Source organism: Desmodus rotundus, chromosome 2, assembly GCF_022682495.2.
Source record: "Desmodus rotundus isolate HL8 chromosome 2, HLdesRot8A.1, whole genome shotgun sequence".
NCBI classification, from domain to species: Eukaryota; Metazoa; Chordata; class Mammalia; order Chiroptera; family Phyllostomidae; genus Desmodus; species Desmodus rotundus.
In genome coordinates, this window is record NC_071388.1 from 145243568 (window position 1) to 145268023 (window position 24456).

Here is a 24456-nt window from a genome sequence, read left to right on the forward strand (position 1 = left end):
TTCTATTTCATTTACCTGGTCCTTGAGTGCAAAGGGAAACAGCAATCGTGTGCATAAATAGCTACTCCTGCCTTGCTAGCATTCTTATGTGTTATAAAGCCCTTTTTAATATCTGATACCCAACTGAGTACTTCCTTTTACCATTAACTCCTTAAACCATGAATATTTAACGCAAACAAAGTTTAAACCCCTGACTCTTTCACAGTTAGTATCTATAATCCTTTTTTCCAGACTAGGTATTTCTATATCGTGTTAAATCTTTCATCTTCCTTCTGGTCAATTTCAAGGTTTTTATTGAATCAAATACATTTTTTTATACGAGCTTCCCTTTTGCTTTTTGACACTTCTACTGGCTTAGCAAGAGCTGTTCGAATTAGGCAATTATCCTATATGCAGTACATTGATTTAAGCATTCCTTATTTTCAGGCAACCACCTCTAAGTAAATCATTTATTTATTTATCTATTTATTTTTAATTTGTGGGATATTCAAAATTGATCCTAAAAAATGAGGGCATTTTTCTTTTTTGTGGGCTTTGAAAATGGTTTGATCCTCCCCCGCAACCTTTTAACAAGGACAACAACAAAAAACACTGCTTCTAATAACCCTAAAAGATAATGTCAATAAATAAATCTGCAGTTAGATATTAAATTTTCTTCTAATAAATTGTCAGAGCAATACACTAAAAACAATATAATTGAACTATAAGTACAATGATTTTGTAATGTGATTTTTTTCCATCTTAAATGATTTTATTTTCTATAAATTTATGGGAGATTGTGTAGCTGATTCTGTTATTTATGTCTCTTAAATTGTAAAACCAAAGAAAAGGTAAAGAGGAAGAACAGTTAACCTCTGGTGACCAAAGGTGCACTTGATCTGTTATTTTGTATTCTATACTCTTCAAAAGAGCAATATAAACAGAATTATTTATGCCCAGCAAAATGTTGCTTAATTACTTATGCACCACTGTTTGCTTGTATTTTAAGCTCTCTCTACCACCCACAGGCAGACGTTAAACAGCTGCTAAAAGCTAGCTTTAGTCTTGCCAGTTTGAAATTAGCATACTTGAGCTTTGAAAAAACTTTGTTACCAATTTACATATGCATAGAGACTGATATTTAGACTCACCATATGATATGTCCCTCAAGAGCTTTTCTTATTGCCTCCATCCTCAGGTCCCAACCTAGAGACTGTAAATCTAGCAGGTGATTAATTCTATACCCTTGAGAAACTAGCAATTAGCACTTGCAACCAGTAAAAAATTGTCATTTCAAAACCCTGTTTACTATGCCCATGTATTTTCTATGAACTCACAGTTAACTCTAAATAGATGTGTATGGCAATAGATCTGCAGACATTGCTGTCTCTTCGTGTAAAATATAATATTGCTACCAGCTAATCAACCTATTAAATATATATAATTGGCATTCCTTTTTAAATATAAAATAGCAAGATGTAGCAAGCATGGAAACGCTATACGTGATGTTTTATGTTACTAAACCTTAATCAGTTCATTTCAACATGATGACTTTGTAGGGTTTACCTGTTCTGTGTCAATTCTTATCTCTGATAGCTGAAATTACCGTACTTCCAGATGTTCTTATGCATTATTGAGGTCTTCTGCAGTAGATGCTGGAAAAGGTAAGATAAGGTTTTATTTCTTTGTAGTACTCACTACACTGAGATCAAAGACAGTAAAGTGTAGTGCTTAGTATTGAAAACTATGATGAACCTAACATTTATTTTCAAGTGGTAAGCCTATCATAAAAACTGCTCATCAATCTTTAGTTAACCATTTCATGTATAATCTGTAAGTTAAGCAAAAAAAAAAAAAAAAGGAAAGGTTTTAAAATACATATTTGGCCTCACAATAACTAGTGCTAACTGTGTTTGTGCATAAAAACTGAAGATATGTGTCAGAAGCTCTATCTTGTGAGACGAGAGGGAAAATAAAAAGAAAAGAAAGACACATTAAAAGTATTTTATAGACTAACTTACGTCAAACAGTTCACTTTGGTCGGGTTTCAGAGTCCGTGAAAGAATAATGTATACATACACACATACCCCCATTTTTAAAAGTGGCTTCTGATAAAATCTGCTGCTGCTCTAGAGAGAGCTAACTGGGGTGCAAACAGAGGAATTCCACTTTCTGAAATGTGTTCAGTTTAGTTCAAGAAAAAAATTAGGTGAAAATAGCTACCACGCATGCTACCACCGTGTGTTAACTTACTAGAACCAAAACATTTCACTTTGAAGTACATGTTACACATTTTTGTGACGACAAGAATAAAAAAGAAATGCTACGTGGACTATCTTAATTCCTAACTTGAGTGATGTTCAGTTAATAGACAGTCTTCCTTTAAAAGACATTAAAAATCCAGAAAACACATGCAGTAGTTCCCAGTATTAGAACACCGAAGGCAGCAGCTCTCCTGCATTCAGAAGCGCAGAGTTAGGAGCAAATGCAGAATGATCTTGTAGAAAAGTGGACCTTATTTCCTCCATTTGCACAGTCATTAGAAGGCCTGCTGAAAAATCCTGCTAGACTTTCGACTAATTACATCACTGGATCATCATATTGTTAAAATCAGTTGCAGGGCACTTGTACACAACTAAATCCCTGCTTCTAATTACTATTTTAGTCTCTTTTTCCTTGTGACATGTTGGTGATAGATCATTATTTTTTCAGCAATTTGTTCGCATTTATATGCAATATAATTGGATCTGATTAATTATTATGATTAATGACTGCAGAATTTCCTTGCAAAGCTATTAATACTGGTGGTATCAAATGAAAGACATGGACAAATTAAAGCCAATGGATTCCTGTTGCTCGGCCTTGCAGCGCCTGGACTGGAGTAACCCTTTGCTGGTCCCCAGCAAACAGAAACGACTGCAAACAAGAGCTCTGTAAATGGCTATCAGGGGCTCATAATGTATGAAGTGTTTAGAACGTCTTTATTTTTTTGGCTTATTGGGGTGCATTATAAATGAGAAATCTAGCAGCTCTATGTTCAAAAAGAACACCTAGTATTATTGATCTAAAGTAGTAATGTGTAGCATTCCAAACATGTAGAAAGCTATTAAGAAACAATTGTCTTGAAGGATGTTTATAATTTCTCCATTTTCCTCAACAAAAATGATATAAAGCAATTAGTTAATGTCTATTAAATCCCAGATTACAAATTTCTAAAGGACATATTTATGTAGAGTGTGTTTTGTGTTTTAAATTATATTCTGGCTTAGAAGTGGGATATTACATGTAAAAAAAAGCAAACAACGACTGAGTAGCTTAGGAGATCGACTTTCCTGTTACCTCTGGGACCTGACTTTAAATCTGGCTTTGAGCAAACTGAAGAAAAATCATTTCAATCTAATGGCAGCAGCAAATAAAAAAATCAGATAGTTCGAGTTCCTTGAAGGTGGCAGCGAGCTTTTTGCTTTATGAAGTATCTGGAATTCCAGGCTTTAAAGGAAAGAATTGACCTTGGGAGATGCGCGCCTGATCCTAAACTGTAAACTGCAGGAGTCGTTGAGCATAATTTGCATCTGCCATAAACACCCCAGCCCCGTGCATAGCGCGAGTCTTAACAGGGGCGTGAAGTCTTGAATCTTGCTGAGAAAATGGATTCATTTTGTCTCACCTGGAATTGGTAGGGGTGCCTGTATTAACATCAAGTTTCTAAAAGAAAAAAAATTAAATGTGGCTTTTTTGGTTAGAATTGGATGAACGTTCCTGAAAATATTCAACATGAAAATGTGGACAATCACTTTTTAAAAATAAAACCATGCTTCATAGCTAAGCAAATATACCAATAAAATAGCTGCATTTGCTTCATAAACAGCTGTAATTGTCCTTTGATCATTCATATTAAAATAAGCTCCCCAAAAGGAAAAATAAGATAAACTAAAGAAATGACGTTCAGGGGAATAACAAAATATTTAAAACACACCTGACTCTTAATCCTTTTAGTTTTAAGAAAGAGTGAATTTCTGTGAAGCTTTGCGTAATTTTTGACATTGAAATATAAAATTTTTTGTCCATCTTCATGTATTTTAGAAGATATTCAATTCTAGTCTATATTTCTTATGGAAATGATTAACACAAATTCAGGGATATCTATCATTCTACATCTTCTAGCCCCTACCAGAAAAAATAATTTGACCTATCAGAGTTCTTAGATCAGCCAACACCACCACCCCACTCCCCCGCAGAATGGCTTTGTATAAATTATTTATGTAAGGGTAATGCTAGTTTTTCTTCTCAGAGTAGAAAAGCAGGATTAATGTGGAGACCAACACTGAAGCTGTTTTCATGGGCTCCTTGTATATATAAACTATGGTCAAGGCAATTGTTTTAGAAATTAGAGTTGGCCTTCACCCCAGGTGACAGTGGAAGTTGTAGCGAAAGACAGAAATAGTGCTAAAGGATTTCATTTCCCACTGCCCAGGAGAAAGAGGGCACTTACACACCTGATAAATAATGTTGGGTGTTCATAGTTGCTAATATGAGAACGGTAATGAAATAATTAGTAACAGAGCAATTAATAGCATTATTAAATACACCGTGTGTGAATTGCCAATAAGAAAATTGGTTTTGAAATATCTTTTCTTGGGAAATGCAGCGTAAAGCAAAGACAATTCTGCACCATTCAGGGCATAAGTTAGAACTGCCCCAGGTGCACGGTGCATACATGTAATGAATGACCTGTCACTACAAAAGAACTTCCTTTAGTTCACATCTTAGCTTGATCACTTCGGACTTAAGGAAAAAAATACATACTATGTTAACAACTGTATTGCCTTATAGCAACATGCACCCAAGTTTTTTACACACTTGTGCAGAAAAATTCTTACACAGGACACTTTTATTGTCATAATAGACACAGAGACCTAAAGTGACCAAGGATTCCCAAGAAGCAGCCCATTTTCATTTTAATCAAACTAAATAACAAAATTATCAGAATCAATTATTCCCATGTTACCTTATTATGGAATCAACTTATTTATGAGCCCTTCAGGGAACTATTCAGAGCCAATAACAAATCAGCCAGCAAACTAGCAGAAGAACCAAGAGCATATTCCAGGTCCTTCCATCAGTCCTAAGCTGCTCACAGACAGCTAGGCATCCTGCCTTCACTCAGTACCTTCCAAAGGGCGAAGTTCCCAGAAAGCTGCTCCCTGATGCACTAAACTCTAAATACACTGTCCTAACTCAGTTCTAATGCCAAGAATCTACCCAAATAAGGAAAGCTATAGGAAAACATCATCAATCCAAAACTGACCAAAGATTAGAAACTTTCCTCCCCAAAAAGGAATTAAACTGCGGTGTTAAGAGTATTGAACATCCTCCCAGGAACTCCCACAACTCTGTATCATGGAGTATAGGACAAGGAGTGGCTAGAATGAAGACCTGCGAAGTTGCATAAGGTCCTGCTGTTCTCCATCTGTGTGCCATGACTTCCGTCAGCCTTGCCTACCGCAAAGTCAGTAGCCTGAGATGACGGGAGACTGCTTGTTTTTCTCTATAATCCTCACGTCATCTAGCTAGTGAAGGGTGCATCATTTTTGACACAGCAACATAGAACCTTCCATTTACGGTTTTTAGACTCTTTAAAAACCAAGTAGTTCATATTTACCATTTTGTAGATAGAAAAACAAGTTTTGGAGAAGTGAGATAGTTTGCCCAAGTCATATAATTAATAAGTGAGAGAGTCTGAAAGAGACTGATGTCCCTTGGCACTAAATCTATAGCTCTTTCCAACATACTACACACTTGCTGACTGATGTAAAAATATAACATTTAGATCTCTATTTTTTTTTTATCCTTCCTTTGGTCTCTGAGAATTTCCTAGAACATTAGTGTTCTTCACTGAATGACCAATAGTCTGGCTCATACTTAAAACACATCTTTTACAACTCTTCCTTTAGAAATCGAATGAAAATTGCAAACAACCTATACACCCACCTATAAATAATTAATTCAATAAATGATGACACACTCTAACAACAAAATGCTGTTAGGCCACTTGCAAGAATGAGGTAACTCTTCTTTATACAAGTCTACTGGCCTGAAAAGACATCCATTATATTTGTTTAAATAGAAAGAAGCAGAAAAATCAGTATGGAATGATACTATTTTAAAATTATAAAATTATGTAAGGAAATAATTTTTGACATAATACACACCAAATATTTAATAGTGGGTATCTCTGGTAATAGAAACAGAGGGGTTACAAGGGAGAATTTCATGACATACTACATATATTTCTTAGCTACTTGATTTTATTTTAACAATAAGAATATATTTACTAAAACTAAAGTGATTGCACAAAATAAATTGCTAAATTTTGCGAGCTTATGTGATATTTATGAAGATCAAGTCTACTAGGTTTTTTTCAATTCTTATGGCATTTCTGAGGTGTGGACATTTGGGGGGAAGCAAACTGGTAATTTTTAAAACAAATATCTTGCTAAATACTTAATTCTTTCTTCAATAGGAATAAAACTAATAATATGTAGTTATAAAATAAGTTATGGAATGATGCGGACCCTGGCCCACAGGATCTGTGTGTTGTGTCTGCAATGGACAAATTCACACGGACTATAGAAATCTTGTGGAGAAAAAGGACCACACAACCACTCTCTAAGTGAGAGAGCCTGAGGGCCAGAGAGCACAACCCCTGCCTGGACAGGCTTTTATTGATTTTCTGGGCACATTACATTGAGGATGGTCCTCATTTACTATGCACAGGTTCACTGTAGATGATTACCTTTTACAGACAACAAAGGAAAGAAGGTTGCTAATCACTTCAAAGAGAAGGATGTAACAGATCAAGGGGGAAAGTGGTTGAACTGGTTATACTCCATACTTGGGAGGTTTAGCACAGACTTGAGGAAGTTAAAGATACTCGGTAAACATTTGCTGCCTCAATTCAGGGTGAGGGAGTTTTAGCAAAACAAGTCTCATAGCAGCCTATGCACAGTGCAGGCCTGATTCCCCACGGGGGAACCTGTCTGTGGGCGTGGGCCCTGTATGTCTGACCTCACTCCCCACTGGCTTTTCCCAGTGGAGGCTGAGCTGTATTTCCCATGTGTGGAATGGTTCTCTATAATGGAATATTACATTTTTAAAAGATTTTATTTATTTTTCAAGAGATGGGAAGGGAAGAAGAAAGAGAGGGAGAGAAACATTGATGTGTGACAGATACATCAACCAGTTGCCTCTCACACCCCCCCCAACCAGGGACCTGGTCCACAATCCAGTCATGTGCCCTGACTGGGAATTGAACTGGTGACGCTTTGGTTCACAGGCCAGCACTCAATCCACTGAGCCACACCAGCCAGGGTGGATTATTACATTTTTATCAAATGTAAAGAAATTGTTCTATTTTATTGTAATTAATAATAGTGATGTTTTATTCAGGAAAACAATAAGACCTAATTAAAATTTGGTTGTTGATTTTGTTTGAGATTTGGGGGGGGGGGGGTCATTCTTTAAATCATAATACATTTCCAGGCTACTGGCGGGCAATTATTAGTAGAAAAATTCAAAAGATAAAGCAATTTAGTTGTTTGGCACTGTTGATGACTTTGCCATGCATTTCAACAGGTAATAGTTCAACTCCCCAGTTTTCCACATATACAGCATATTCCTGGGGCAGTAAGATGCAGCCTCATTTGTATTTAGTAAAATCATATTTGTTAGAAACCTGGAACTGCTAGAAAGAAGACATCCTATAAATATTACATTTGAAGAGCTTCAGAATTGCCCATTTAGTGTGCAAAAACTTTATGAGAACATCAATTTGTGAATTCCATTCTCATCCAAATATCTGTTTTTAGCTAAGATTTTTTGAAAATGTTAATGTCATATTATTGTTGCTTATCTCTATTTAACAACAAAACAATATTCTTAATTTTACAACTCAGAATACACATTAGTTTTAAAAAATAAAAATTTCTAGCCCTGGCTGGTGTGGCTCAGTGGATTGGGTGCTGGCCTGTGAAACAAAGGCTCACCTGTTTGAATCCCAATCAGGGTACATGCCTGGGTTGCTGGCCAGGTGCTCGGTAGGGGGGTGTGTGGGAGGCAACCACACATTGATGTTTCTCTCCCTCTCTTTCTCCCTCCCTTCCCCTCTGTCTAAAAATAAATACCTAAAATAAAAAATAAATAAATAATATAAATTTCTAAAGTAAAATTTGTACCTGTACATTCAAAAAAAAAACTACCAATGAGAGAAGAGATGTTGTTTTGTAAATGATGACTACATCAGTACTTTTCTGGATGCTGAGAAGTAAAAGAAGGTGTTTTGTACATTTACTCAAGGAAAAATGCAATGATTTTAAATTCCACATTAGCAACACCCATTTGATTGAGTATCCAGATCGTGTATCAAAATTATTTAATGTGAAGAGCTGCTTTATTTTATTTCTGGTGAAACAATGTACAGAAAGGTTCAGTTGCTTCCCAAAATCACAAAGGAAGAAATAGAAAACCAAGTTAAGATCCAAAGAACAGCTAATGCATTGCTGTTCTCCGATATTATTTTACTTGGATATACATTTACATATTTTAATGTTTTAAATTTCAGCATCTTATTAAATGCCCAGGAGGAAGGTCACATGTCTTCTGATCAAAGTTTTAACAATTACAACTTTCATAGAAATAGTGCTAAAGTCTTATAGAAATTGTTGTGCTAAATAGAGTTGTTCTTTTTAAATATTAATGATAGTACATTACAAAATATGAATCAGATCAGCAACAATAGTAATAGCCAGGAGTATGTTGCTAGATATTCTTGTTTGTCTGATATTTTTAGTCCCAGAAGTAAACATCTACAGAGTGACAAACAGGCATTAGAAACTGAAGTTTGTAAATCAAATGTTTAGAATTCAAGAATCTAAGCTTCAAAGGTCAAATGGGACACACTATTGCGAAGGAGCTCTACAACCATTAACTCACGGAAAACCACGTATTAAATGTAATAATGCAATTCACTAATGGTCATTTCTAGTGATGTCATGGCTGTGCAAGCATACTGCTGGCATTCACAGTCAGGAAAACGACAGTGGTTTGCATCTTACTGCCCACAGTTGTCACTGATTCCAGTTCTAGTGCTGTGAAAATACGTATGTTTTATAAGAGTAAGACTCTTCATATTCCACTGTTGAGCTAACATACTCCTGTATGTTGTGATAGATCAAAAACAGCACAGGTCAATTTATTTGCTACTGCAGGAAGCATCATTGCAAAGAAATCTGAAAACGAGAAAGAAGGTTAAGTGCAAGAAGTTGTAAAATGCAGTGGGTAGGGAGGTAGAGAGTAGGAACAAACAGGTTAGTAATATCTTGCTGTGACTAAGAAGGAACATATTTTAATAATAGAAGTTCCAGGAATTAGAATTTTGTGATAACACAATAAGGAACAATTCAATTTTCTCCTGTGACTGGCAATACTTCTCAAATGAAACCATACGGTTTGTGATCAGAAAATACATCAACACACTTCACTGTTTTAAAAAAAACAATGAAGATGCTCATGAAATTCAGGTAATCTGAGGATAAGAATTTTTCAAACATGCCCATGCTTTTCTGGTGAGAGATTTGCCTATTTACTCTACCAAGAATCTGTTCACTCTGGAATCACAGCAAAAATATGTCCCCAAAGTTAATGCGAGATTAGCTAGGTGCAAAGAAACACCTGTTTTTTTTAAAGAAGAGTAAAAGAATTAAGAACAAATGTTGATTTCTAGGAATGCAGAAATTTAATGCAGAAGCAGAATGCAGAAGCTTAATATACCCATCTGTTTGGACGGGCTTGTTTCTACACTGAAGAGTCATTGGAGAAACCACCCAGACAACGGCCAGAAACACACTTGATAAATCCGTGCTGTGATCTTCCGTGACATCTCTGCCTGACCACTTTTCTGCCAAACCCTACACAGCTGTATTCTTTTGTCAGGGCTGCCATAACAAAGTAATATAGATTGGGTGGCTTAAGCAACAGAAAGGTATTTCTCACAATTCTGGAGGCTGGAAGTCCAAGATCAAGGTGTTGGCTTGCTTGGTTACTCCAGAGGCCTCTCTCCTTGGCTTTCAGGTAGATGGTCACCTTCTTCCAGCGTCCTCACACAGTCTTTCCTCTGTGTGAATGCATCCCAGATGACTTGCTGTGTGTGCAAATTTCCCCTCCTTTTAAAATGCTGTCAGATTAAATTAGGGTACACCCTAACGGTTTCATTTTAACTTAACCATCTCTTTAAAGGTCCTGTTTCCAAATATAGTCACATTCTGAAATATGGGTGTTACTTCAATATATGAATTTTGGAGGGACACAATCCATTCCATAACAGTGTCACTTATAATTTATCCTAAACATCCATTGTAATCTATTACCATATGTTAACTTGCAGAGAATGTTATTTCTCTGAGTTGGTTGGTGTAACACAAAGATATCACACTAGATTAATGTTTTTTCAACTGTGTTCCCCAGGCCCCTTGCACTCCATAGTCAGAATTCAGTGGCAGACTGATAGATGTTTATAAATGGCTTTCTGGAAGAGGAAAAGAAGCCCTGATACATGGCCTTTGCCAGTTTCCATGGTGTAAATACTCCTACCACAACCAATTACAATCTACCATTGTAATGTCATTGGATGTGAAGTTAGAAGAGATGCCTACAAGTGGGTCTCATGAGCCCATATGAATTGGCTGTAGCACACCACCATCAGGTACTTTGGTGGCTTTGGGGAGGTGAAAATTCACTTAATCAGAACAGTGCTCATTTTTATTTGCTTTATATCCTTGATCTCCTTTTTTAAGTGATTGGCTTGACCCCGCAAAAAAGTTAAAAGTACCTAATTAACTAATCGCTAAGGTTTTCTAACACTATAAAATTTTACTCTTGATTCTAAGTATGTCGAGTTTCCATTTTATTTTTTGACAGATTCTAATTATTTTTTAAATGCAGCATTGTTTTCCTATGGCCTCCTTTATTTGAGCAAAAAGTCTGGCCTTTAAAACTCTTCTTGAAATTTTTTGCAAGATGTATAATCTTGCCTTTAATTACTTGATGCCAAAATAATTGATCAATGTACCAGAATTAGTCCATGTAATTATTTATTTTTAATTCCTATAAAACTGCAATAGGTTTTTTATGTTTTGTAAATATGGCATCTAATATAAAAGACCTTTGAGAAGAGTGATGCAACTATCTACAAAATTATAAGAAATAAATTTCTCCTTTCTAATTTAGCAGTCCTCCTATGCTTCTACTAATCTTTAAAATACCATTATGAAAGCAATAATTGTTTTTATCAGTGTGTTTACATTTCTACACTAACACTCAAATAATGTACCATATTTTTGTATTTATATCTGTAATACCTAGAACTAATTGTACATATAATAAGTATTAGTGGGTTGAATAACTATTAATCAGAATAATGAATCATTATTAATAAATATACAATGCATGATGTGTTGTTTCAGGAAAAATAAAAGGTTAAAATGATCATTAGGAGATTATTTTAATTAGGAAAATTTTCAGACCAGAAGACTAACTATATTTATATTAGCCTATGTTATTTTTAACTTTTGAAGAAATTTTTAACAAATCTTCACTTAGAAAATTCTTAGAAACAAGTAAACAACTTATGACTTTATTTAGCTTCAGGAAAATGTTTTAATAAACAAAGACTGCTAGGTAACTTCAAAGAAACCATGGAAAAACTAATGAAAAATCTATTAGAGAAAATTTTGCATTGTTAGATATAATAAATGCTGAAGCAACCAAAAAAGCAACATCAATGCTTGCAATAATTCTAACTTTATTACTATTAATATTAAAAATATTATGATTACTTGCCATTATATTTTTAATTCAAAAATATTCTCAAGTTCCCAAAATTTATACAAAATCTGAAGCTTTGTACTAGTCTCAAAAATCAGCCCTACTTCTACAATTCTTTAATGTATGCAATAAACCACATATGTGAACAACGTGCTATTAATCTCTATGAGCTTCACTGACTTCACTGTACAAGTACAGGAAAAGGATCATGAAGAAACACACACTCACTTTAAAACAAAGAGGTCATTTAAAGACACTTTGGATAGCTGCTATATCCTGTGACTTAAATGGCCATTTCTACTTCACTCTAAAATTAATCACTGATCACTAGTTAAAATTTATCCACTTTAAAATTATTTTCTTTTAAAAGCCTTGGTCAAAAGAGCATCTGCTAAAGGAAAAGCTACCTAAAAAATGTAGCTGTTTGAGTCTATTGTATTTCTAAGAATGTAAAGAACAGAAGTTTGAAATCTCTGCAATTACACAATATATCCCCTCCAAAGGATTCCAGATGAAGCAAACAAATCAAGCAACATTAATAAACTATGCAAAAGAATCTTCATTTTCTAGTAAGAAGTAGCATGTTCCCATATTTTTAAATTTGTTACCTTCCTTTAGATATATTACATGTCAATTAACTTTTGTGTGTGTGTATAATTTTCTCATTTTCTCATAATCCTATCAAATGTATTGTATAAAGTAAGTCAGTAGAAATCTTGATCTGAAATGGCCAAATACCATTAAAAAATAAAACTGAAATTCAAACAGACATCTTATATGGTATCAAAAAGTAGCCCCTCCCCAAATGTACAGCAGCACTTCTTTCTTTCTGTTTTGAATAGGCACACTGTGGCACTATCTTTAATGGGATAGACACATATCTTCAGGAAAAATACAAGCACAGAAATGTGTATTTAAAACTTGGAAATTAAGTGGGATTTTATTAACAGCTTAGAGAAAACTAGAATCTATAGAACCTAAAGTTGAAGTGACCCAAAAGAGACGGCCATTAAACATCGTGGAACTAGCACAATAAAAGAATTAGGATGTATGATTTAATAGAAATTTGCTTACCAGGTCTAATTGTATTCTGTATAAATGTTCAGTGTGTTTAAAGGTCATCCAACACTTAGGAATATGAAAATGCCTAGCAACCTGTGGGAAACCTAAGAAAATCCACATCGTTCTCTTTAAAACAACAGTATGAAGGAATTGTAACTTAAAAGTTGTAAAATGAGTAGTACTCTCCCAAAATATCCTACCTTCCTTTCACATGACTTTTCAAAGGATGCCAATGCATTGTCTTGATTCCCATAAACCAGTTTTTCTCCCTCAAATGACTGTAAATTTAGAAAAACAAAAGTTTGATACTTAAGTATATGTATTTCAAATCTAATAACTGTCAGTGTGAGTTGCTGGGAAAAGGTACTTTCTCCTTAAACTGGAAAAGTTTGAAGTCTAATGTTGAAAATATTATTTTTGCTTATCTTTTGCAAGAGGATTTTCATAACGAAGGCAGAGTTTATTAATGAGAGATCAGTAAAGACATCAGTTTGAAAATGTAATTTAGAAGGTAATAGCAGGAAAGGCAAGAAGAGGTTTATAATCTGTTAGTGCCTTGCATTGTATTAGCAAAATACCATATCATCAATCTCCTTTCTTTTTCTGTGTCTGACTCTGCCACCTTCTTGGCTTGTACACCCAGAGGAGCATAATTATAGGCATGTAACATATGCATTGTGACTTTGAAGGTATGGAATTTAAATTACCTCAGTACATAAATCACCCTTAGCCTATAAGTCCATATTACTGTGCAAATGAGGAAAACCTACTGCTTGTTTACCACACTTTGGAAAACTTAAAGAAAAAACAGTACAATACATAATTATTGATTTGTAAAAACATGCTTTGATCAAATGAAATGGGCATTTAGTTTGTTCAAAGCTGCTTTCCATAATCCATTACACAGCATAAATTTCACATAACTGCTCACATAGCAACTTATAAATATACTCCAATATTTTCCTCGCTTTAGCATTAAAGAAAAAAACTGATTAATGATATAGTGTGTAAATCCCTTTCACTTATAGCTTTTCAATTGAGTTAAAAATATCAAACTATAAGAATTAACCCAACAAGCCTGCAGCTATAAATATGTATATATTTATATATTTTTTTAATTTATATATGTATACATAAATATACATAGTCTGTCCAGAATAAGTCCAGGCATTGTTAATATAACAAGAACAGTTTGTGTGACACTGATGTAATCTGGTAGCCGAGGAGAGTGGACTGGAATGCACATGCATGAACAATGATGACTTCATTGTACTGGTCAGAGGGGGTGGTAGACGCCATTGAGTGAGCATGTGACTGTGTGACCATTGCATTCAAGATGACTGAACAAGTAGAGCAACGAATCTGTATCAAATTTTGCATTAAGCTTGAACATCCCCCCACAGAAACTATTTGGATGATTCAGAAGGCCACAGCTATGGGGAACTGATAATTGGCAACTTTATCACAACAACATGCCTGCCCACGCATCACATCTCATGCAGATTTTTTTGGTGAAACATCAAGTTACCCAGGTGACTCAGCCCCTCTACAACCCAAATTGATACCCTGCAACATCTGGCTTTTCCCAAAACTAAGATCACCTTTGAAAGGTAAGACATTTCAGTTACATAGATACACTATGCCTCCTCATACAACCAAAAGAAGGACAACAACAAATTTAAAAACAAAAAATAACCAGAACTGCCAGAAAATAAAACTGTATGGAAGTCTGACAACCAAGGAGTTAAAAAAGAAATATTCATCCAGACCAGTGGATTGGGCAGAGACAGGCAGCCAGGGTAAAGAGGACTCACAGCAAGGCGGCTGGCGGACTGTGCAAGGCAGATGGATGGCCTCACATTTGTGTGAAGATAAACCAGGAGGAACAACTGGGGAGTAAGAGGGACCTCACAACCCAGGGTTCCAGTGAGGGGAAATAAAGTCTCAAACCTCTGACTGGAAAAACCTGTGGGTGTTGAGGTGGCAGGAGAAACATCCAGCCTCACAGAAGAGTTTGTTGGAGAGAACCACAGTATCCTAGAATGTACATAAAACCACCTACCTGGGAATCAGCACCAGAAGGGCCCAATTTGCTTGTGGGTAGCAGGGGAAGTGACTGAAAGCCCACTGAGAGCTGAGCAAGCTGCATTGTTCCCTCTCAGACCCCTCCCCACCCCGGTGAATACCTAAGGCTCTGCCCCTTACTAAGTAACAGGTGTGCTGAGATTAAAAAAAAAAAGGCCCAAATGAAAGAACAGACCAAAGCTACAGAAAAAATACAACTAATCAATGAACAAATAGCCAACATATCAGATGCAGAGTTTAAAACACTGGTAATCAGGATGCTCACAGAAATGGTTCAATATGGTTGCAAAATAGAGGAAAAAGTGGAGGATATGAAAAATGAAATAAAGGAAAATATACAGGGAACCAACAGTGAAGGGAAGGAAACTGGGTCTCAAATCAATGGTTTGGAGCAGAAGGAAGAAATAAACATTCAACCAGATCAGAATGAAGAAACAATAATTCAAAAAAATGAGGAGAAGCTTAGGAACCTCGAGGACATCTTTAAATGTTCAACATCTGAATCATAGAGGTGCCAGAAGGAGAAGAGGAAGACCAAGAAATTGAAAACTTATTTGAACAAATAATGAAGAACTTCCCCAGTCTGACAAAGGAAATAGACTTACAGGGAGTCCAGGAAGCTCAGAGAGTCCCAGAGAAGTTGGAACCAAGGAAGCACACACCATAATTACATTACCCAAGATTGAAGGTAAGGAGAGAATCTTAAAAGAAGCAAGAGAAAAGGAGACAGTTACCTACAAAGGAGTTCCTGTAAGACTATCAGGTGATTTCTCAAAAGAAACCTTGTAGGCAAGAATGGGCTGGAAAGAAGTATTTGAAGTCATGAAAGGCAAGGACCTACATCCAAGATTACTCTATCTAGCAAAGCTACCATTTAGAATGGAAGAGCAGATAAAATGCTACCCAGACAAGGTAAAGTTAAAGGAGTTCATCATCACCAAGCCCTTATTATATGAAATGTTAAAGGACTTATCTAAGAAAAAGATGAAGATCAAAAGTATGAACAGGAAATGACAACAAACTCACAACTATCAACAACCAAACCTAAAAATCCAAAAAACAAAATGAACTAAGCAAATAACTAGAATGGGAACAGATTCACAGAAATAGAGATAACATGGAGGGCCAATAGGAGGAAGGGGGAGGGGGGAGAATATGGAAAGAGGTACAGGGAATAAGAAGCATAAATGGTAGGTACAAACTAGACAGGAGAGGATAAGAATAGTATGGGAAATGGAGAAGCCCAAGAACTTATATGTGACCCATGGACATGACCTAAGGTGGGGGAATGCTGGTGGGAGGCGGGGTACAGGGTAGATGGGAATAAAGGGGAGAAAAAAATGGGACAACTGCAATAGCATATTCAATAAAATACATTTAAAAATAAATAAAGTCTGCTTTAATCTAAAAAAAAAGAAAAAGAAAGATTAGAGATTTCAGATCAATTACAAGATTCAGGAAAATACAACAGAGCAGCTGGTGGCAACTGGTAGAACTGTGTGAGGTCCCAAGGTGCCTACTTTGAAGGGGACTGAGGTGTCACTGTCCTATGTACAATGTTTCTTGTATCTTGTATCTTGTTCAATAAATGTCTCTAATTTTACATGCCTGGATACTTCCTGGACAGACCATAGAGAGATATATATATTTTTTCCTTCCTTTTTTAAAAATTTAATAATAACAGATACAAAGCTCAGAGGTTGGTAAATATTATAAATTCAACGAGATGTAAAATATGCTAGCACCCTCCCAAAACCTGAAGTAGACATTAATTATATTCCAAAACCCCAACACAAACAGAAACCTGAACTTTAATCTTAGCTTAAATTGAGATAAGGGAAACCTGAAGAACATCACTTTGGCTTTAATTATTGTCTCCTGAGAAGCAGTACAGTGTTCTCTGGAGCACGAACAACTAAGGAAGATTAGAATTCAGTGAGAGGTTCCACTTATTTTCTTTTACCAGTTTAAGAGAAGAAATGTATGAGTTTGGAGAAAGGGAAAAGAACCAAAATGAATGAACAAATACCCTTATTTTTCATAAAGTCCTGATGGACCTGGTCTCATTCAGTCATTCATTAGGTTCCAGGTCCTAAAGCACTTTTTTATTTTATTTTCAATCTCAAAATAACTATGGGAAAACTATGTAGCTTATGCTAAAATGAATTCTTCCACTGAAATTCATATTACAGTTGAGAAAAACACCCCTTTTCTCCACCTAAACCATGTCAGTTATGCAAGCTGAAATGTGAATTTTGTACAATTTTTTAAAAGATCTATAATAATTTTCATCTATTTTTAAAATGTCTACATATTTCCCATGAAAAATTAAAATAAAAATTTAATAAATATAATAAAAGATCATTATATTACAGTAGCACTGTCTAATGGAAATATAATAAAAGTCACACATGTAATTTTAATTTCTAGTAGCCACATTCAAAAATTAAGGAAAACAACAACAGCAACAACAACAATAAACAAACAGGAGAAATTTATTTTAAATGTTTTTATTTAGCCCCCAAATCCAAAATATTATCAGTTGATCATACAATGCATACAAAACACTCTTACTGATATATTTTTCATTTTTATACTCTATCAGAATCTGGTATACATTTTATACTTAACATTTAATTTAGACACTAAATTTTCATTGAAAATACTTGATCTCTATTTAATTTCATACAACGTGCAGTAGAACAAGCAGATTTTGCTACCCCAATTTTCCTAACATACTTAAAAGTTTCTAATAAGACCTGGCTGGGTAGCTCAGTTGGTTAGAGCACAATCCCGATACACCAGTGTTGGGGGTGTGATTCCTGGTCAGGGCACATACAAGAATCAACCAATGGATACATATATAAGTGGAACAACAAAATGATGTTTCTGTCTTTCTCCTTTCTTTTCTCTCTCTCTAAAATCAATAATTTTTATTTGTTTTCCAATATGAAATTAAATGTCAGTTTTCAATTAAATTAAATAAAAGAAAAAACTTATTAGCACAGTCAGATTAGTACATTTAAATTGTTCTATATTCACATGTGTATATGGCTGACATAATGGGCAGAGCATAACAGAGAAATTATAAGGATAATTAAAGCCTTAACAAGGAACACTAATGACTTTATATTCTAATTAAAGATCTAATATACCTATTATCAATTTCTGCCATATTTGAAAGAATATGTTATTGTTTATTACTTAGCTAAACTGCTATATATGTCAAATTACATGAACTCATTCACATTTTAAGCCTCCAATTGGCTGACACAGTATTTTCTACACTATGTTTAGCCTAATGCATTTTAAATTTTGTGGAATTATTTCATGTGATTGGCATTGAAAACATCTGAGTAAAGGATTTTGGACCTCGGTCTAAAGCAAGTTGACATTGAGATGCTGTATTTGTCATGGTCATTAAAGTCCTTGAAGACTTGATCAACCGTTTGGTTTATTTATTAATACTTATTGTATTATTGGATAATATGGCTATGAAAGTATTTTTTCTCCTTTTATGTTACCAAAGTCAATGACAGACACTATTTAATACTTCTTAGTAATGTCCGCAAAATAGGATAAAATACTTTGTAATGACTGACAAAACTAAAACTAGAGGGAAAATAATCTGTCACATATTGAGAATTTATAGGGAATTTATAAGGGGTTATAAGGAATATCAGGTAATATAATAAATGAGAAACTCAATAGTTTTTAAAGGACTTAATTTTTAGGTTTACAGAAAAATGGAGCAGCAAGTGCAGTTTTCATTTGTGCCCTGATCCCGCACCGGTGCAGCCTCACCCGCCGTCCGCACCTTGTCCCAGCGCGATGCAGTTGGTACAAGTGACGAACCTTTACTGACGTATTATTACCCAAAGTCTGTAGTTAACATGAGGGATCACTCCTGATGCTGTAATTTCTATAAGTTCTGATAAATGTATAATAACATGTATCCACCATTAAAATATCGTATGGGATAATTTCACTACCCTAAATATCCTCTATGCTCCATCCATTTATCCCTCTCTCCCCACTAAACCATGACAACCACTGATACTGTTTTCCACAAAATCATACAGTTGAAATCATACAGTATCTACCCTTTTCAAATTGGCTTCTTTCACTTAGAGACATTCATATAAGTTCATTACATGTCTTGCCATTAAATATAGTTTTTTAAAAATCTAAGCCACAGCTAAGTCAGAATAGCCCTCAAGTGTGAATAATATATTCATTTTCTTTTACTGAATAACAAATGAGTACAAACTTAAAGCAACACGTTTACATCTCTCAATTTCTGTAGGTCAAAAGTCCAGGCACAGTGTGACGAGGTTCTCTGCATAGGGTATCAAAAGGCTGAAATCAAGGTGCTGCCTGTCTGCATTCTCATCTAGAGCTCAGGGTCCTCTTCCAAGCTCATTCAGATTGTTTAAATAATTGAGTTTTCGTTTGGTTGTAAGGCTGATATCCTCATTTTCTTGCTGTCAGCTGGGGATTGCTCTTAGGTCCTAAAGGTGACTCTTGGGTCCTAGCCACTTGGCCCTCTCACAGATGAGCAGTTTGTTTCTTCAAGGCCGGAAGGAGAATCTCTCTTCAGTCTACTAAAATTGAGTTTCTTAGTAGAGTAATATCTCTCTTGCTCTTATAATGTAACACGGTAAAAGGAGTGACCATACCATCATATTCACAAGTTTCTCCAATGCATATAGGATGTGTACACCAGTCAGGAAACTTGGGAGCTATCTTAGAATTCTGCCCATCACAAATAGCTATACAAAAGAGATGAAAAATTAGAGGTCTATTAATACTAATTTAGGGAAGTTAAATTTAACAGGATCAAGAAAAATATAATAGGCTTCACCCATGTGGAAAATTTGTATCAATAAAAATTTAAATTTATGTCAAAGCTAAAATAGTCTTGATGGTTTTTATGCACTAAAACTCAGAGCACCAAAATATTTAAAGAAAATCATTGTTAGCAATAGAAGAAATTAGCAACACTCCAAACTTAACTCACGAGTTTTCTATAATTTTACAGAGAAGGTAGGACATAAAGGAGATAGAAGATTTAAATAAAATAAAGAATAAATTTGCTGGGTAAATACATAGTACTTTGTACTATAATCCAAATATAAAATATACGTGCATTTTATAGTAAAAAGTTAAAGTCCATTTTTCAAATATTTAAGGAATATGAACAAAAATCAATCATGTCTCCATTTGGTTTAGTTCCTTTTCTGGAGTTTTGTTCTATTCTTTCACTTAGGACATGTTTCTTTTTCTCCCCCTTTTTGAAGCCTCCTCGTGTTTGTTTCTAAGTATTAGGTATAACTACTGTATCTCCCAGTCTTGGTAGAGTGGCCTTATATAGTGGGTGTTCTGTAGGGTCCAGTGGTACAGCGTCCTCAACCCCCCAAGCTGGGCACCCTAGGAATGCCCCTATGTGGGCTGTGTACACCCTCCTGTGTAGGCAAGCCATGATTGCCGTTGGCACTTTAGTGGGACGGATTTACCCCTCAGCGGATTGGCTGCAAGGACCAGCTGTGACCACTGTGGAAGATAGCTGTGCAAGGGCCCACCACACAGACCAGGACTTACTTCAGCGGGAATCTGATGCCTGCTGACTCTACCCCTTCATTGTGTCCCTTGTGGAGGAGGTTCGCTGGTGCCTCAACATGGTATGAAGCTGACCACTAAGTGAGCTGCCTCTGGAGCTTCCCAAGAGGTGACAGGCCAAAGTTGGCCACCACCTGTGCCCTGCCCAGGGTTACCCAACATGAGCTAAAAAGTGATCTGCAGACGTGTGCTACTTGTGCTTGGCTTGAAGGTGCTCAGGAGAGGTCAAGTTGTAAAACAAGGCAGACATCCTCTAGTGCCGGGCCTGGGGCCACTTCACAAGAGGTATGAGGCATGCCAAGGCCAGATGCTGCTTGTTTCAGAAATTTTAGGAAAGTCTGAAACATGAACAAGGAGTCCTTTTTTTATGGAAACCCACTGGAAATGGCTTGGTTTGGGCCCACAAGTTGGCTGGGGCTGAGTCTTAGGGAATCAACAGTGTTAGCCAGGTTGATAGAGTCGGCTCTGTGTGGGGAGGGCTCGCAAACAGAATAAATGCCTCTGCCAGCACCTCTCTCTATGAGAAAGCTGCCCCTGCAGCTCTTGCTCCAGCACCAGACTGCTCACTTCCTCACCTTATGTACCTGATGCCCCAGCCCTGGAACCAAAGCAAGTGAGTCCGAGTCCATGTACATTCTCTTTAAGAGGACCACCTCGGACTTCAGTAGCTCTCTGTCTCACTCAGCCACAATCTCTGTTGGATTTTATAGCCACAAGCTACAGGAACTTCTCTTTCCAGCACTGGAAGCCTGGGCTGTGTGGCCTGGTGTAGGGCTGGGACCCCTTGCTCCTCAGGGAAGGTCTTCACAGCCGAGATACCCCTCCTAATTTGTATCCCCCTCACAAGGGTATGGGACTAGCCTGTTTGCATCTTCACCCCCCTTAACAATCTCTATGTGGCTTCTTCTTTATATTCTTAGCTAGAGGCCTTCTATTCATAAGGATTCTAGGTAATTCTGAATGAGGGTTGTTCTGCAGTTTAGCTGTATTTTGATTTGGCTGTGGGAGGATTTGAGTACCACAATTCCCTTCACTGCTATCTTCACTGGGACTTGCTTTTGATTGTTATAAATGCTAACAATTTCTGCATTTTTATTAGATTGCTTAGTCCATTCACATTTACTGTAATTATTGGTATGATTATATTTATGCCCATAATTTTACTATATATTTGTTCAGACTATTGTTCTCAGCTTGTTATTTCAGTAATTATAGATCTATTACTTTTTTAAGAGTTTGCATGTGTTTGTTGAGATTTCTAATCTGTTCAATTATTGATGCTGGATTTGCTTAGACATTCAAATATACGTTCATTTAATTCTTTGAACGCATTTAGAATGGCTGCTTTGAAATCTTTCTCTGCTCATTTTAATATCTAGACCTACTACAAATAAGATTCTATTGACTGCTTATTTTTATTTATTTATTTATTTTGCCTGCAAATGCATCACATGTTTCTGTTTCTTTGCAAGTCTGGTGATTTGGTTCTTACTTGCACATTTTAGATTATTTCTTGGAGTGACAATAGACAATGTTCCAAGAATTATTGCATTTGTGTTCTAATCAGTAGTTCAGTTGCCCGTAATCAAATCACAAACCATTTCTGCTTCAAGTTATGCAGGTACTTATATCCGTGTCCTGTTCTTATGCTTTCCCATTGCTGCATTTTTATTTAACTTAATCCATGTGAGATTCTCTTTCACCTACAAAATTTGGCAGATTTTCTTGTTTTTCAAGATATCCTTAATTCCAGCTACTCAGATGGCTTTGGATTCTGTCATCTTACCCTTCAGGTTTTCTGCAGCCCCAATATATTTATAATTGGAGAATCCAGTTGCTTAAGAAAAGCATCAGATTCACATTTCTGGCTCACTATTGCTCTAAGTTCCAAGAGTATTCATTCTTCTTTCTGATCTCTGTATTCCTTTTTAGTGTGCCCTTTATGGTGTCTTTCGTACATGCATAGTTTAACTGTCAGCCAAAGACTTGGGTATTTTATGTTCTAAATGGGTTGAATCCTTTGTTTCTTCCTAGTTTATACACATCTTTCAAATTTCTAGATGTTTTCTAAAGCCAAATACTAATTTCTAGTACTTTTAGTTGGTAAATTTGTTGTTTTCCCAGTATAATTTCCATTTCTCAAATACCATTTTCTTCAACTATTAGTTTTGGGGCTTGGGCAGTGTACTTGAGCCAGGAAGCTGCAAACTCTCACTTTTTAGTGTGTATATATGTATGTACACCTGTGTGTATAAACATGCATATTTCACTTGGTTTTTATCACTGTTTATTTGTTGGATATCCATGGGACTATTTGATGTCTCTATCTTATCAGAGCTGAGTTTCTAGTGCAGTTACATTTATAATTCATGAAGCTACACCTAGGGGGTCTGATAGTGTTCCTAGTAATTATAAAGTTTCATCTAAGAAACAATGGTGACCCATATTTTTTCTAGTATAAACAAAATAATGACATTTGTACGAGCTTTTTAAACTAAAAACACATTTTTGTGTTTAAACATAGCCCCATGATGTTGCTGACTTTTTTATTATTGTACTATGATAATTGTAGGGTAGATGAGCCCTACAGAGAGAGTAAGAAAAATTAAATCAAATTTAGATTTGTTCACTAATCTCTACACTCATACATCAACATTTTAAAAGCATTCATTTCTTGTTAGAATACCAGTAGAACCATCAGACATAGGAAATCTCTGAAGAATTCAACACTTTGAGAAAATTTACCACTTTAAAATTTTTTTTATTGTTGTTCAAGTACAGTTGTCTCCATTTTCCTGTCACCACTTTCCCCCAACCCACCCACCCCCACCTCCTAACCTCAATCTAACCCCTCCTTGCCTTTGTCCATGGGTTCTTTATATATGTTCCTTGACTACCCTTCCCCCATTATCTCCTTCTCCCCTCCCGTCTGGTTACTGTCAGTTTGTTCTTTATTTCAATGCCTCTGATTATATTTTGCTTCCTTGTTTGCTTTGTTGATTAGGTTCCTCAAAAAACTAAAGATGGAATTGCCTTTTGACCTGGCAATTCCACTGCTGGGACTATACCCTAAGAACCCTGAAACACCAATTCGATAGAACCTATGCACCCCAATGTTCAGAGCAGCACAATTTACAATAGCCAAGTACTGGAAGCAACCTAAGTGCCAATCAGTAACTATGGTACATTTACACCGCAGGTGGCAAACACAAGGCCCATGGACTGAATCCGGCCCTCCACCTGTTTCTACCCAGCGATGGCACTGAGCTCCTTGCTCCTAGTTAAGGAGTAATTACATTTATACAGTCCTAAAATTATGTTCAACCATTTGAAGGCAACCATGATGCTGATGTGGCCCTCCATGAAAATGAGTTTGACACCCCTGATTTACATAAGAAGGAGCTCCTACCCTTAGCAACAGCATGGATGGAACTAGAGAGCATTATACTAAGTGAAATAAGCCAGACATTACAAGACAAATACCATATGATCTCACCTATAAGTTTTTACCACTTTTGGTAGGATATTCTATTACAAGTGAACATAAAACTACATTAAAATTTTGTCAGTGCAGAAAAATATCACAAAATATGAACTATGCTGTTATTCTTGACAGGGATATAAGACTTCCACACTCCTGAGCACAAGTAAGTAGATTGGTTCTTTTTCTCCCTTAATCTACTTCCTATATAGTGAAACATATGAGTTCTGCTAGCAACACAGAAAAGTCACATTTAAGGAGCATTTGTGGTGTTATAAAGTTCAGTGTAAAGATTTAAAATATATGAATTTGGTCTATGTTTTAAGTTCAGAGGAAAATAATACAAAATG